This window comes from Ixodes scapularis, unplaced genomic scaffold (genome assembly GCF_016920785.2).
Source record: "Ixodes scapularis isolate PalLabHiFi unplaced genomic scaffold, ASM1692078v2 PGA_scaffold10__122_contigs__length_95168666, whole genome shotgun sequence".
In the NCBI taxonomy this organism is placed as follows: Eukaryota; Metazoa; Arthropoda; class Arachnida; order Ixodida; family Ixodidae; genus Ixodes; species Ixodes scapularis.
This window is the reverse complement of record NW_024609836.1, coordinates 9,630,351-9,646,233: the sequence shown is the minus strand read 5'-3', so window position 1 is coordinate 9,646,233 and position 15,883 is coordinate 9,630,351.

The following is a 15,883-nucleotide window of genomic DNA, read 5'->3' as shown; positions in this document are numbered from 1 at the left end:
TTAATTGCCTGACCAGCTTCGCAGAATCTAGATATCACACCCTAACTTTTCTAAACTTGATTTCGTGAAAACCAGTGAGTCGTGAAAACGTTATTTGAAACTGAAACTGTGAAAACTTGAAAATCGGACTTCGAACTTTGAAAACTTGGATTAGAAAGAAATTCAAAATCTTCAAAGTTTTTTTTTTTTTTTTTTTTTAATTTAGCGTTAAAAGAGAATCGAAACCTTCGAACTTTTCGAACTTTATGCAAAAAGAAATTCGAAATCTTCGAATTGTTCGAACTTCATGGCTATAAAAATTCTAAGCGTTCGAAGTTTTCGAATTGTTTTTACAAAGAATTTCGAGATCTTCGATTTTATCGAACCTGAAGTAAAAAAATATTCGAAATATTCGAATTCGAAATTTTGGAAACCGTGAAAGCTTCGAAATTTTCGAATTCGAAACTCCGCTGTGGTCAAAAGTTGTGAATTTTTCGAAAGCGAACCTCGGTCGGTACGAAAATATCGAAATTTTTCGAAATCGAACCTCAGTTCGCTTCGCAAATATCGAAACCTTTCGAAATCGAACCTTGGGTGGTTCGCGACACCCCTAGTCAGGATCATGGTCGGGGGGGGGGGGGGGGGCACGAGCCCCGATGCCCCCCCCCCTGTAGTCTACGCCTATGGCGTAGGGTACCTAAAAGTTTTTCCCAATCTTAAATACTATTCTGTGTCACGTTAACAAAAAGTGTCTGCTGTTGCTTTAGTTTCTTTGAGACACCACAAATACTTCGAAGTGGCGGCCCGTGCTATGGTACCAATACAAGCAACGTTGAACCATAACAAGACACGCTAGACTTGCCAAAAAGGGGTTTAATATTGTCTTTTCCGCTCCATAGCCGTACTCGATAGAGAATGTAAACAGCGAGTCTAGCTTACATTTCGTTGTGGGGTAAGACCGTACGGTTATCGAAGTGGCTAAAAGCGACCCACTAAAACTTTCTAATATTGAAACCACCCTTGATGCCCTCTTACCTCAGGTGGTTGTTGGGAATGTGTAAATATGAATTTCATACATTTTGCTGGCTATCATGTTGTGCGAGTTAGACACACAACAGGTCATTTTATTAAATCGTTTTCAAAGGCCCGCTGGCACTTCAGGCGCGCGCATTCAGAGAATGCATCGAAGTCGCAACGCGAGCTCCCGCTAAATATAGCGTGGCATGAAAACATAGTCTGCTAAAGTTCTTCAATAATGTGTGCTCACTGCCAGAAAACAAAGACCTTCTACAAGATGCCCGCGCCTGGTACATCGTTTGCTTTTCCATCGATACCAATTTGAGGTAGGTTTGAACGTGATAAGCCGTCTTTTTTTTTTCTGAGGATGGAATGTTTTGTGACGATGTAAGTCATCCTTACATATTCAAATCACTACATCTCGCGCATGTGTGTTGAGCTTCTTGATCAACCGAGAATATCTATGAAACGTTCCTTCAATGGGTGCGGGGATGCATAGCAGCTCCCAAGTATGCGTTTACTTTGCCACGGGCTAAACCAAAGAACTTTGACAGTTCAAATTCGGTGACTGCGAGGGCGCAGCCTTGCAGCTCCGTAAAACCTACACCCGAGGGGCTAGGCTTGGCGAGAGCCAAAAAAAAATAGGGCAGATTACGCGATAGGAGCTAAAGATACCTGAAAGTCACGAGGTCGCTGCTGCCGCACCCATCGCCCGTCGCTCAGAAAGGGGATTTTCTCGGCTTATCCTCTCTGAAGAAGCCGGCGCAAAAGGGGACCTTTCCCCTCGCCTCGCCGTGTTACAATACAAGAAAGAAAGAGGGCAAGGAGGACTTTCCGCCAGGCGGAAGAATATTTCTGCTGGTCCCCCTTTAAGTAGCCTTTTGAATCAAAGTCTTGCCTTTTGAATCAAAGCACGGAGTCTACGGGCTCTGCTGGAGACTGTCTAGAGCAGTGGTTCTCAGCCATGGATGTGTCGGGGACCCCTTGCGGACCGCTGGCAGTGATGGGGGACCCCTTCCAGCGCGGGGGGGGGGGGGGGGGGGCGTTAGTAAGTTAACACATCTGGAGCATGAAACAGGTGCCTTTTATTGCTACGTAGCAGAAAAACATAAATCAAAGGTGCCACATCACTTCATTTGGGTCAGTTCATCAAAAACGTGGCAGAGTCGCGCTTAAACAGAGTTGCATATCTGCAGCCACATTCCCAATCCCGCTGCGGGGCACGTGCGGATTGCTGCCGTAGTTCTGAAAGCAGGTTGCAAATCAGTCGTGGCCGGACTGAACTACAAAAAACGTGCCAACTAAGAAGAAAAAAATTTTTTTTTGTTGAGCGTTTTGCGGACCCCAAAAGTGGCTTCGCGGACCCCCATTTGAGAGCCACTGGTCTAGAGGGTTCCCCTTTTTCAAGCGAGACTTCCTCTTCTGCAAAGCCTCGCGAGCTTCCTCGTCTGCAAAGGTGTTCCTGCACGAATAAACGAAAATCAGTGAAAGCTAAGTTTGATTTAATGCAATGAAAGTTAATACAAAACTACATATCTCAACCTGTGTATCAGAATCATGGCTATTGAATGTGAGGTATTACACTATTCTCTTCACTTCATGAAACATTCGGTGCATTTAGTTAAAAATCTAGAAATATGTGGTGATTGTTGAAAACTGGCTTTGATATTAGTGCTGCTATCTGCCACTATATTGGTTGTTAATGCGAAATATAAGTGGCCTTCAAGTTGTGTTTAAGGGAATGATTGTGATATTTCACCACATTCTCACCTTCCTTTAATGACTTCCCTGAGCAGTTCACACTGAACACGACTCCTGCTCCTGAATGCATCTGTGCCTGAAGTTCTTTTGTCAGCTCAGCTGACAAGACTGACAAAGTCTCCGCCGCTACACAACAAAGAGGAATCCTTACAGCTTGCTGTAGTAGATTCGTGGCTTCTTGCACGGTTACCGAACAGGATTCCTGTGTTTTATTTCTCTCTCCTCTGTTGTGCACTGTAATTTTTACTTATCTCTGCTTCGGGACTCGTTTCACAGGTATAGTTTTAAAATAAAACCATTGATATTGATAGTTTTGCTTAAGACGGAGGCTGTAATTCTCCGTGACGTGCGCGACTAGGCTAGATACTCAGATCCTGTGCGATAGTTGTTTTTTTTCTGTTCAACAACACCCAGAATATAACATGTGCATTACTTCAAAACAGTCATCCTTGGAAACATTGTATCGCTGGTGTCTGGCATCTTGTTAGGCGCGGTCCAGTCGCTAACCCAGCGTTAACTTGCACGATAACATGTGCCACTTGACACTAACTTTTGATATTTCTGAATGTCAACGCCACTTAACGGTGCTGCAGCATGCTCGTGAACCAAAATATGGCCGCAGTCGTACCTCCGAAAAAATTTGCGATCAACGCCTTGTCGTTAAACTTGGGTCTCTTGGAAGGCTTCCCCCACGCTTACGGCACGCTAGTGCAGGTGCTGACTTCTTGCGTGTTAATGTGGTACACTAGAACGGCGCTCTGCTTGCGCTTGCCGAGGACACCATACTGGCAAGTGCAGGACCCGGCGACGAGCTTTCGAGAGTCTTGGTTTAGCTGTGCAAGGAAGGCATTAATAAATCACCCTTTTGTCCATGTAAATGTCAATAATAGATCTATTGCTCATCGCTTGCACTCACCTGGAGTGTTATGTCGTATACGTGTTTCGTCTGCTGGGAATGACACTTGGCCGCAATGTCCGTGCCATTCTCTTTACGCACACCATACACTTGGTTGTTCTCAAACAACCTCTTTCCCTTTTCCAATGCCTGATTGCACGAAAAGTTGCCAGTGTCTTCAATCGGTTTGAACCCGCAAAATAAGTTAACAGGTGGCATCTCACACGTGTATACTGGCAGTTTCGCCGATATGGGCCTTCTCAGTAATGCGGCATTTGTCCACGGTGGCACTGGTGATCAACCGACCGTGGTGCGCCCTACTGGGGGGGGAATCCGAATTCGTTCGTTAAACAGTGTTTCGTAAAATTGACTTTCAACTCTACCAGAACAAAGTCGTACCAAAATCCCATTCTTCATGGTAATCTGTCCAAACCTCCCACACGTCTCTTCGATGGAAGTAGCTACACACCGAGCTTGGACAGCGCGATGCCACATTTCTGCATGCTTAAAAAACACGTCCACTTTCTCTTGTACAAAATAGTAGTTGGTCTCAGTCTCGAGCATAATCGGTGTAGAGGGACGGATCTCCTGGACGTATTATTATGTCCCTTGGCGACTGGTCACGCTGTCTACCATTGTTCCTTGAAGCTGGGCAGGTGGATCTGGGAGCTAAGTCGAGGACGAAAAGAGTCCGAATTTTGTGCCTGGGGCTCTAGCTGGTGTCAGTAGTTGATGCAGTACTGGAATGCGCTTCGAAATGGCGCGTGAGAAATTTGGACTCCACACTCGTGCCAAGAGGGCACGAGTGTGAAGTCCCTGCTACAGCATGCTCTACACAGGAACAAGTGCGGTGCGCTTTGCGTTGCGCGCAAGGTTCTTCGAGCGGTGCGAGAGAGAGCAGCTCGGGCATTCGGGTAACCGACGGGCAGCGTTGGCCAATTCTTTCTCCACCAACGTCCGTTTACCATTCAACTGGCCCCCACATAAGTGGTGGTCCGAATGACTGCAGCCATGACAATGGAGCCAGGAGAGGGCATGGTCGCTCCTAACCCGACGCAGCCCGTGGCGATTGGTCGCGCTGTCTACCAGCATTCCTTGAGGCTGGACGTCAAGTGAATCTGGGAGCCAAGTCGAAGGCTAAAAGAGTCCTAGGCTTTTTTAATGAGCTTCCCCAATTCCATAATCCCCCAGCAGAATCTGAGTGAAATAAATAATTTTTTGCCAAGAGCTATGCGTTCCTTTCTCGCGTTCATCCAGAGACAGGGGACTGGGGAATCGTCTTAGAACCCTGCAAGGTGGATACCGAACTTGTCTTACAGACAGACCTGGACACGATCAGCGCCCCAGCATATCTGTTTGCCTGCCCAAGAACAGCACTTTGACGGGGCTAGATACAAGATGTGCATTCCGCTCAACTGGCAAATACATTTGGGACAGTACGCATACTTCCTAAAACAACAAACTGCAAAATGGATTCAGTTCCTTTTGGGTCTCAATAAACTTTGTCATAGATGTGTATTCGTTTTCGAATCATTAAAACTTTTAATCTTGCACGAAATAATGCTTTATTGCAGGCACGGTTCACCCAGATGGCAAAACCCTACTTTGTTTTTGCGGTAATTTTTCTATGTTGAGATGGTCGCAGTGGCCATCGATTACTTGTCAGCACTCATACCAGCTCCTTTGCGTGTCATTAAACACAACTGAAAACTTTTCCTTTTTCTTTTGTTTTCTGTATAATTTTTTTTCCATTGTAGTAGCTTATTTGCGACTCTATCCACAATGTCCATCACCAGCAGATCTCTCCGTGTCGGCATTTCCAGGTCTTTTATGATTTAATCGCCACAGAGGGAGGCAGCACTAACAGCTTCTTGTCGTCGTCGATGACAATCTATAGAAATAAAACATGTACATCTTTTCTGTAACAGCGACAACTACTACAACAAACCTGAAGAGCTTTTTTTTTGGCTAGTTTTTGTTTAAAATTTGGTATCACGACATAGCTCTACTCTTGAGTAAAAACTGCAGCGGTTCTGTATTTGAGGAAGAACACTTAAATGGTCTTCATTTGGCCTTCAGGATCATGAATATTGAGATTATGTTTTAGTTTGGTGCACGGAGGCTGCAAAAAATCATTTTCAAATTACCGCTGAAGCCCCTCCTTCCCGAAGCATGGCTTTATATTTAGAATTTTTGGAATCTACGCTCTCGCGCATCTTCAGCGCCTGTCAAAGCTATGCACGTGCACTCTTGCTTTTTTCAAGGTCAGAAAAATATGTCATGACTGGTGTCAGTGCGGGCGTATATATTTGGCATGCCTGCAATAGACCCTTTTCTAAATTCACTGCCATCTGGTGGTTCGTATAGCAGTTTATGTCTTGCCATATCAATGGCGGAAATTAAATTGTATCGGCACCGTCCCTTTCGCCGGTAAACGGCACGCGAAGAATTGTTCAGTGCGAGTTCTTTCTCGATCACTTTCAGTTTGATGGTGACCAAGAATCTGCAGTCAGAACAAAGCTCCAACCCGCACCGATGCCTCAAGAACATTCTATACATGTTTGCAAGTCCGGTCTCAGGGCGCTGCCATGTTCCTCAGTGGGGTGCGCTCTCGGGAGCGGCCATAATTCGATTACGACGCCTTAGCAAGGCTTCGTAATCGTATTATGACTAGTCCAAGCGCACCCCAGACAGGCAAGATGGCAGCGTCCTGAAGCCGGACTTGCAAACGTGTATACACCAAAAGCCTTTAAAGCCGATTGTGTGCCGTCCTCAGATTGACTGAATCTGAGTTATTAGAAATGAGCGCTTACGTAGCTCTTGTGTTCCATTCCTATGTTGCGTCGTACAAACCTCCCGATGTACAGGCCTCACATCATCCGCTTAGGAGTACCATCAACGTCTTCTTTTATCAGCAAGGAGGCTGTTTATCAGTCACTAGAAGGCCGCCATTGGTATGGCACAGATGCCGTCCCACAGATGTTGATAGTGATCAAAGTGGCCAGACTGAATTTTGGTAAGGGTCTACAGTCGAGACCGGTTATAACGAAGCCAACGGGAATCGGAAATCACTTCGATATATCCGCTATTTCGTTATAACCGACTTCGGTCATAACGAAGGGCGAATGGAATGGGAAATTGTGATTGCTTCGCTATATCCGCTATTTCGTTATAACCGACTTCGTTATAACCGGTCTTGACAGTATTGCCGTGCTGCCCACACGAGTGACACACGTTTGGCAGCCAAAGGACCTGGGTATGACGTAATGACTGTTCGGAGGATTTTCTTGTTTTCTCGCGTTTAGTCACATCTTTGAAGACAACAAACATGAAATCCAGATTCATGGGATAAAAATATTGCAGAATTTACCTGTAACTCTTTTTGTCAAGAACCCCTTCTGCTTTTCAGCTTCCCTTTATGCTTTCCTGTAGTATATGACAGGTGCCCTCTGCAACGAGATTTGGAAGCTGAAATTAAAATTTTCCATTTGCGTTCAAAAAAGCTTTCTTGACAGCAGTTTCGCTTTTTTAAACAGAGGTGGTGCTTGTTAACCAAACATTCAACATGAGATAATTCGGCTACTGCTAGTCTTACGTCCACGAGAATGGTACCATTAATACTCCTCTTGTCAATTCCCCTTTCCAACAATGTGCAACATAACCCGAAAACTGGCAAAACATCTTTGGCCAGGTCCAACTGCCAAAACAAGTGTGCAGCACACTTGGCTACATTGCGCTGATTCTAAAAATGTACGACATGCTTATGTTTAAAGAAAAACAAATTTTGGACCCCCGAAATGCTCGCATGGTTGGTCACAGTACCACATTCTTCTGTGGGCTGGGTGCCGTTGGAAGCCATGCTGTCCTCGTCCGTGTCGTCTTCTTGACTGTCACAAGAGGCTTACATTCGTAAGCTTTGTGAAGGCTTACGACCGGCTGCGCAGCAATACACTCGGTAATAAGCCATTGCAAGAGGTTTAAAAACGGGTTGTGCCTCGGTAGGTCGTAGTCAAGCATGAGTGTGCGAACGGGCCTTGATAGCCAACACTGGAACACATAACCACAAAAGCCAGTCACAGTCTGTGCGCGGGACTTGGGCAGTGAGGTAGTCACTTGATCACGGCTTTGCCGTGCCTGTCCATGTCACCCGGGCAAGCCAGTTGACTGCAGTAACCCAATAAGCCCCAAGTACAGCCAGAGTCCTTCGATACTTTTACCGTGTGTAAAAAATGGGCTTCGTGTGGCGAGCCGCAGCTAGTCTTTTCCCTGCGCTCGGTCTTGCTGCTACGCCGCCATCGACGACTGTTATTTCCTCTTAATCTTATTTTGTTTGAGCTCAAGTTTGCCCCATTTCTCATAGAGTTTTATTCAGTGATTTGTCGGTTCATCGATTGTCATTCGTGACAATATATAAATTGACATCTGGAAGCGGCATACAGAACTGGCAAAGCTGGTACTCTGTGATGCCTAGGGTTTTGCACTCTTGGGTAAAACCAGCAAGGCCTCGATCATTTGCTAGTGAAATTTCATACAATTCGCTTGCAGGGCGTACCACTCGTCTGTACTTCTTGAAATCAGAGAACAGGCACTTGACCACTCCTCGACCTCTTGTGATGCACAACATGCATGCTCTTTCAGCTTTTACTTGAAATGGTGGCAGCAGAGGACAAGAAATCTGCACCTCAGGATGAGCCAGCCAGCGAAATCGACCCATATTGTCACGGGTGGTGACCAATAAACAATAATAAACAGAAAGAAATAAACGTTTAATGTGGCGAACTTGTGCCAAAAATAAAAGGGTACAAAAGATAATAATGGAGCGTCGCAGGCGTCGAAGTCGGCGTAGCAGCAGAGTCGAATACTGGGCGAAAACTGACTCCGCTCGCCTGGCGGAATCCCTTATGTACCCTCGTGGGTTTCTGGATCGTTCGGCATAGAAGGTTCGGCGCGTAGAACATTCTAACCTCGAATCAGCACGATGGTTCTCGAATTTACCAGAACATTACCTTACAGAGTCAACAAAAATGTGCCTCCGCGGCCAGGAATCGAACCCTGGCTTTCAGCGTGGAAAGCAAGCGCGATAACCGTTAGGCCACGCGCGCACTGCCTACTTGGCCAGCTGCGCGCGCGGCAATATTCATCTGGGCCACCAGCGCCGGTCGACGTATCATCTCTAAGGCCTTCCTGTGAATCTTCCACACCAAGAAAGGACGCAGAGCACCACCACCAGCCACCCAAGCTAGAGAAGTGAGAGGCATCGCACTCTGCTTTCTTGGCGCAGCTGCTCGAGGAGCAGACGCAGATGTGTTACTTGATGGAGAAATCGAGAAAGAAAGAGTTCATGCTGGCCTGAACGGCAGCTGAGGCTGCGAAAGCAGGCTGGAGGGAGGGAGGACCGCCTCATTGCCATGCTGAGTAGCTTTATGAAAAAATAAAGCAGAAATCTCACACCAGTCCACAGCATTGTAAACTTCAGTTTATTTATTTTTTCGATTAGATATGGTTTTACTGGAGTAAGACACACTATTTACAAACAAGGCAATTCATGATGCATTCATGACTGAAGTATGTGGAATTCACTTTCAAAAGTTCTTGGCCAGCACCTTCCTCACTTCATGGCCTCTGCTAACAGACACGGCAGTATTATGCGACGACTACTCGTAGAGCTTGTCGAGCTTCTTAGCTTTGCTGTCTTCTTGCAGCTCAACATTATCTTGGGATGCCTCAGAGACGTTGTTTAGGATGCATGCGGCCCTGATTGCTCATTTAGCGTAGGCTAAGGTGCCTTTCATTCGCTTCATTACAAAGCGAAAACAAGCTTTAAAGGGACACTGACAGAGTATTTATGCTCGCCGAGGTTTTTAGTTGTACGTGACATATCAGAGTCGAACTACCCAGAACAGAGCTCGAAATTCGATTTTTTTCCACCCAAAAACCGCCAATCAAGAACTGGACGGTTTGAGTCGCGCTCACTTTCTTTTATGTGATCACGGGCCGTTTTTTAAGGTTTAGACATAACCACCAAATTTGATCAAAGTCGTTGGTCATTGAAGGCACACACTCGTTAATAAAAATAGAAAAAAAATATGAAGCCCAGTTTTTGTGGCTTTTAAAAAGCTGCAAATAGGTTGATTGAAAAAAATTGCATAGAGAACCAGAACCATTCTGTGCGTTCACTGCGTAATTCTCAACATGGCGTCGTTCCGCGCATCGTGGGTCTCGCGGGGACGGTGATGGCAGCGGACAACGGGCGTGGGACCTGTACTTCAGAACTGTCGTTCGTGGTACCGGTGAATTCCGTCTGCCCTTGAAGGAGAAATTTGGGACCGATCAAAAGAATTGGTATTCATCCTGTACGACACGCCCGACCACCAAGCCGATTTGCACGAAGACGTCGCCGAGCCGTTGCCCCCTTCTCGTGGCTACATCACTCGCGCAAACGTCACGCACGAAGTGCGTACTTTGAGTCGTACGATTTCTTTACTGTGTGCGAATGTGGCTAGTGGATGGTGCTGTCCGACTTTAACCCGGGAGTGCTTTTGCTAGAGGAAAATTGGCAGCAAACTTGCCTACCTACAGTTGACCGGCTGCATTATTACCTCAGTAGCTCAGTGGAAAGATATTCGCTTTATATGCGGCGGAGCCGGGTTCAATCCCCAGTGTGGGCGTACCGTTTTTTTTTCATCTTTTTGTGATATTTACATTTCTTCTTTTACGATTATCACTGAAAAAAAAAAAAAAATGTAGACAAAACGGTGCTGAACTAAATGGTATGGGATTTCCTTTTTGACACCTGCGAACTCAATGTAATCACTTTCCACAAAATGCAGGGAGCATATAAATCAGGTAGCGTCCGCTTTCCGAGGTGCCCATAAATGATCTACAGGAATTGCAGCCAGCCATTGGTCCTGATCCCGTTGATCTTTTGACAATTTGTGCACTCTGCCGCACAATGCCACATTGTCGGATGCAGGACGTGTGAGCCAGCTCTTCACGCAACATCTTCGTGGTACTCTTTTTGGAGCTGATCACGGAAATTCACCAGGGGCGTTCACTACTCATCTCCAACTCCTCAATGTACAAAACAACTCGCCTTGTTCATTACCATGAATCACCACCAGCTCGGTTTTTTTTTTAAGGGGAAACACGGGCCTAAATTTTCAAATTTTTTTTTCAAAATTGCATTTTTAAAATTTTATTTTATCAGTTTTAGAAACTAATAGTGCACCTCTCCTTAAGATTTCATACGCGTACGGCGGACATTTATGTCTAACAACATATTTTCGAAGGGGCGGCGACGCGCATTGCACTCCCGAGCCGATCCGGTGAGCGCCAAGGCTGCAATGTTTGCCGTTTTCAAATGTCGATTGCTTCGCGCTCGTTAGGACTACGGTGATGTCTATACCCTCGATGAAAACATGGTTTCTTCGAAATTTTATTGACGATAATAATCTTTGTTCGAGAGTACAGATGGACAGAGAAAAAGCCCCCTAGATGTCGGTTCCAACCGACTTCAAAACGAAACTGGAGCCTCTATTGGCTCGCAACACGTCACGTGATCCAAGTGCGCGGACACTTGTGTTCGCTTTTTCGCTTTCGGTTCAGTCCTTTCATTGAACGATTACTTACTCTTTTTGCTATTTGTTTGCGTGGTTGTTTTATTTCCGCTATGCCGGCAGTTAAACGGCACGCTCGGCAAGCCTTCGGAGCTCGCTGCCGATCGATCAAAAGAAGAAGCACATCGGGCGGGCGGAGGCCGTCTCCTAAGCCTAATGTGACGACGTCGGCGTCTCCATCTCCGATTCATCCGACTGCATCACAGTCTTCCAGTTCGTCGCTTCTGGACGTGACTCATGTGCAATCGGTCAAAGTTCCTTCGTGTCTTCCTGACGGTCTCGGAGAGTTAGAAGAGCTAACTGCAATAGAGCACAAGGTATCGCTGCTACGGGACAGTGACGCCGCCGGAGATCTAGCAGACGTTCCCGCTGCTTCCGACACACCGCTCGACGGTTATTGCCTCGTTGGCGTGTCTGCCATCGAGAACTTGATTAGCGGTCTCCAGTGCCCAGTGTGCAATGGATCGGACCTCCAACTAAACGAGATCGGCAAAGGAGCGCAGGCGGAGTTCTTTGTTGTCTGCCCCGAGTGCAGGGACATTGCTCAGGCGCCTCACTCATCGACTGTCGACCACTCGCGTCAAAGCGAACTGGCGGTGCGTATTTGTCTCGCATCCCGCGAATGTGGCATCGGCTATACGAAGCTAACAAACTTCTTTGCCGGCATCAACGCTCCCTCGCCCATGCACCTGCGATCATTTCAAGACCTCGGAGAAAAGGTGCACGACGCGTCAATGGAAGCGGCGAGAAAAGTCGTGAGGAAAGCCGCAGAAGCGGTACGCCAAGCCCGCGGATTTGGTGACGATGGTCTGTTGGACGTCTGACTTATGACGGCACTTGGCACAAGCGCGGCCATACTTCACACTTCGGTGTTGGAGCGGCAATTGAGTTAGAGACAGGCTTAGTTTTGGACTTCTCTGTCCAAAGCAATTATTGTCATGGATGCAGTCTCGGACCTACAGAGAAATCCAGTGGCTATGAAGACTGGGCCAAGAGTCATGCACCAATGTGCCAGAAGAACTTTGGCGGATCTACACACGCGGTGGAAGTGCAAGCGGCTGACGAGATCTTCGCCTTCTTTCTGAGCTTCGTGAGGCATGTGACAATCTTGTCGGTATAATCTACGATTTGCGTGAACTGCATTTCCACGTCTCTTTCGGGAATCAAAGGCTCGATCGCGGCATCTACGTGGCCGAGTTGATCCCGAGAGAGGCTTATGCACTCGATCAAAATCTCTAGGTCATCGATGACTGCCGGAGTCAGCTGAAATAATTCTTTTGCCTCGCTGAGGAGTTTCGTTACTTGTGTTCGCAGAGTCTTCCGTTTCTTCTTGAGAATGTCCATGATCTTTCAGTCTTGTCTCAATGGAATGTTGCTTCTGTCGTTCGATAGGAATTGCTTCGGTCTACCAGATTCCCTTTGTTGAATCGTTACGTAGCGGGTTTCCGCACCAAATGCAGGAACTTCTGGTGGTCATTGTTGGTTACGTTGATGCAAACATTTATTTACACTATGCACAAGCAACAAAGCAGTTTGATCTGACGTGTCAATCTCATGTGTTCCGAGCACAAGCCCTGGGCCACGCGCTCCCAGGCCACTAGCTCCTTGCCATGAGCTCCTTTTCAAAACGTCTCTGGCCCATTTCCTCGTCTCCAGTCTGTGATCGTTGGTACCCATTGTTTGTAAAGTAAAAAATTGGTTAGTTTGCAATAAACAGTGAGTTTCTTATATGTCAAATATTGATCTCTTTATTCTAACATTAATTATGTACTGCTCGTGCAAGCTGCATCTTTCCATTTTTTTTTTGCAAAACACCGGAAAAAGCAATTCATTGATTTGTGGAAGGAGCTTGACAAATGAAGCCCAAAATTTAATTGGACTATTTGTTCTGGCAGTGAGTATGAGCATTCTCATGCTTAGATCGTGCTCATTGCCATGGCAGACAAAATATCTTAAGGTTTAAAGATATTTTGGGCCTCGTTACTTGTACAGTGCCAACAATAGGTTGGAGCGACTGTTGCTCCCAAGTGATTGGTAGGAAAAGATACGTATTTAAGAGGTTTGAAGGTAGATAGCATGCAAACTTACTCAGCATTACGACTGCTTGAAGCCCGTGCAGTCTGCAGGGTTCGGGCGGGGAACTCTTCGCGCACCCTGGTCACCACGCAGCTGGGCAAGGGGACCCGGTTCTCCTTTCCTAGCCTTCCGTGCACCCACCAAACGAATTGGCAGTACGCCGTGTACCTGTACTTACTGCAATGATAACATACTAAAGTTATTTAGTTACAGTGCCAGGTATCCACTTGGAACTAGAAGGCATTCATTGTTTTTAGTTCGGTGGCCAGCAGCAAGACGCCACAAGCTGTAGTTTCATTAAAACATGCATATTCGAGCGAGCAAGCATGTAATGAATGGTTTGCTTCTAAATATTTGGGTATGTTTTTCAGGCCCCCAATAAAAACCTGCCTGTGTCGGAAGCTTCAATTGCCAACATTGAGGCACTGCCTTTTCTGGTTCATCTAATGCAAATCTCGCTTTACATCCTCCCTTTATTTACAAAGCGGTGCACTTGATAGTAAAAAGGTATAGTAATTTAGTTTCACTGTACGTACGCATTTATCTCCTTTTTGTTTCTCGTGCTGAGAGGCCGGCAGACTCTCAGCTTCCTGTACTCGAGGTCCAGGATATCCCGGTTCAGGCAGTATAGCTCGAAGAGCCTATGTGTTGTGATGCAGGGAAGGCTCCCAGCCTTCTCTTTGACGTTGTACTGCTCCTTGCGGCCCACTTTCCACTGGTGTGGACATGATGCCACATTGGGATTCGCAGCAGGACCTGTTTCCCAAAGTTAAAAGCATGAATTGGTGCATATGTCAACATTTCTGTAATGCTGTGTGGGCACTGGTGTGGCTACACAGTTTGTCTCTTCCTTTTCTCAATCAAATTGTGTCACCCAAACACTGCTCAAGCCTCAGATGCCTTTTGGGAGTATCCACAACCGCGATGCAGTCACTATACAGCAGCTACATTTTTGTGTATACCGTAATATCCCGAGTCATCGCCCACCCCCCTACCGCCTGAAATTCATTAAAAAAGTGGGGTGGGCCATGTCTCGGTGGGTGAGCACAAACACTTGAAAAAAAGCGGAAAAAACCGCCTATTTTTCTCTGCGTATCTAGCGCTGATGCACAAGAGATACATCAAGCTCAAAACTCGATTTAGTTTCATTGTTTTATAGAAAAAAATGCTCACGAAATATTTTACTATAGCGAAATCTGTTGCTTGCATGCGCGCTAGAAACACCGCCGGTCTGCATATAGCGCGAACGTTTGTTCCGTGAAAGAATGTCACCACTATGTTCTCCTAGTTAGTAAAAAAAAAAAAAGAAAGAAAAGTCTACAAGGAAAAAGAGAAACCGACCAGGCGCAACGAGCGAGCGAGCGAGCGGACCAAAGAAGCGACCAAGAGCAATGCTGAAAAAGCAGGAAAAGCGGCGGTCGCGTTGGCAAATACTTTGGCGTCGGGCCAAGTCGGGCGCCTTGTCAATTGCAAGCTCTTGCGCAACTTTCTTGTTTGGTGCGTACATACGTGCGTCCGTGCACGGCGGGCTATCAATGCACGGTTGGGACGCTCTGCAAACGTCTGTGTAGGGCGTTCCAGCAAAGCTTTATTTATGCGTTGGCTTTGCCTAAAATATTGCACAACTGCGGTCGCGGCAGGCGGGAAGAAGGAGCGGGTTCGTGGTGACCTTACTTCGGCGGAGACAGACTTTGACCTAACACTCCGCAGTTACATTAACAAACTCTTATTTTGTTATCTCCATTGTTTTCTTTTCGCACGAATACACGACCACTTTGGGGTCGCTCACGGAGGAAATGCATAAACAAAAAGAAGTGTCTTTCCCTCCTTCGTTTTACTTTTTCACGGATGTCCTCCAACTGTAAGGCCCGCGGCCGCGTCATTCGGGTAGGATGAGTGTTCGCGGATCGCAGAGTCCGCGCTGGGGTATTTGAAGGGGTGGGCGATGACTCGGTGTTTTTCGGGAAATCGATATTGGCCCAAAAAATGGGGTGGGCGATGGCTCGGGGATGGGCGATGACTCGGGATATTACGGTAATAATATAGTAATAATTTATTCATATTCCGGAATCTTTGACCCAGGCATAGAGGGCCGCAAAAAAGCAATGCTGCCCGTGCCACAAGGGCCTGAGTGCCCAACCTGGGGCACAGCATTGCGCAAACACATGCATAAAAAAAAAAAGAAAAGAAAAAACACGTACAGCGCGCACGTGAGTACTTCGACGGTGTATCGGCACTACGTGCAGGTTCAAGCCCGCACGCGGCTGATGCATCTTCAATTTCTGACGCGCCTACGCGGGACAGGTGCACGGGTAGCCCTGCCTTAGCACTGACAGTTTTTAGCAATAGGAGGTGCATCTTTCTGTAGCCCAAACGATGGAACCGATAAGTTCAGGTTGGAGCTTACTCGCCGCCGCTCGGCGATACCAAGAGCATGTCAGTCGCTAGTACACCTGATAACATAATATATAGAACCCCATTTATCATCCGTTCTTTGAGGCTGCAAGTCAACTTTGCGCAACCCCAAAACAATCGGTTC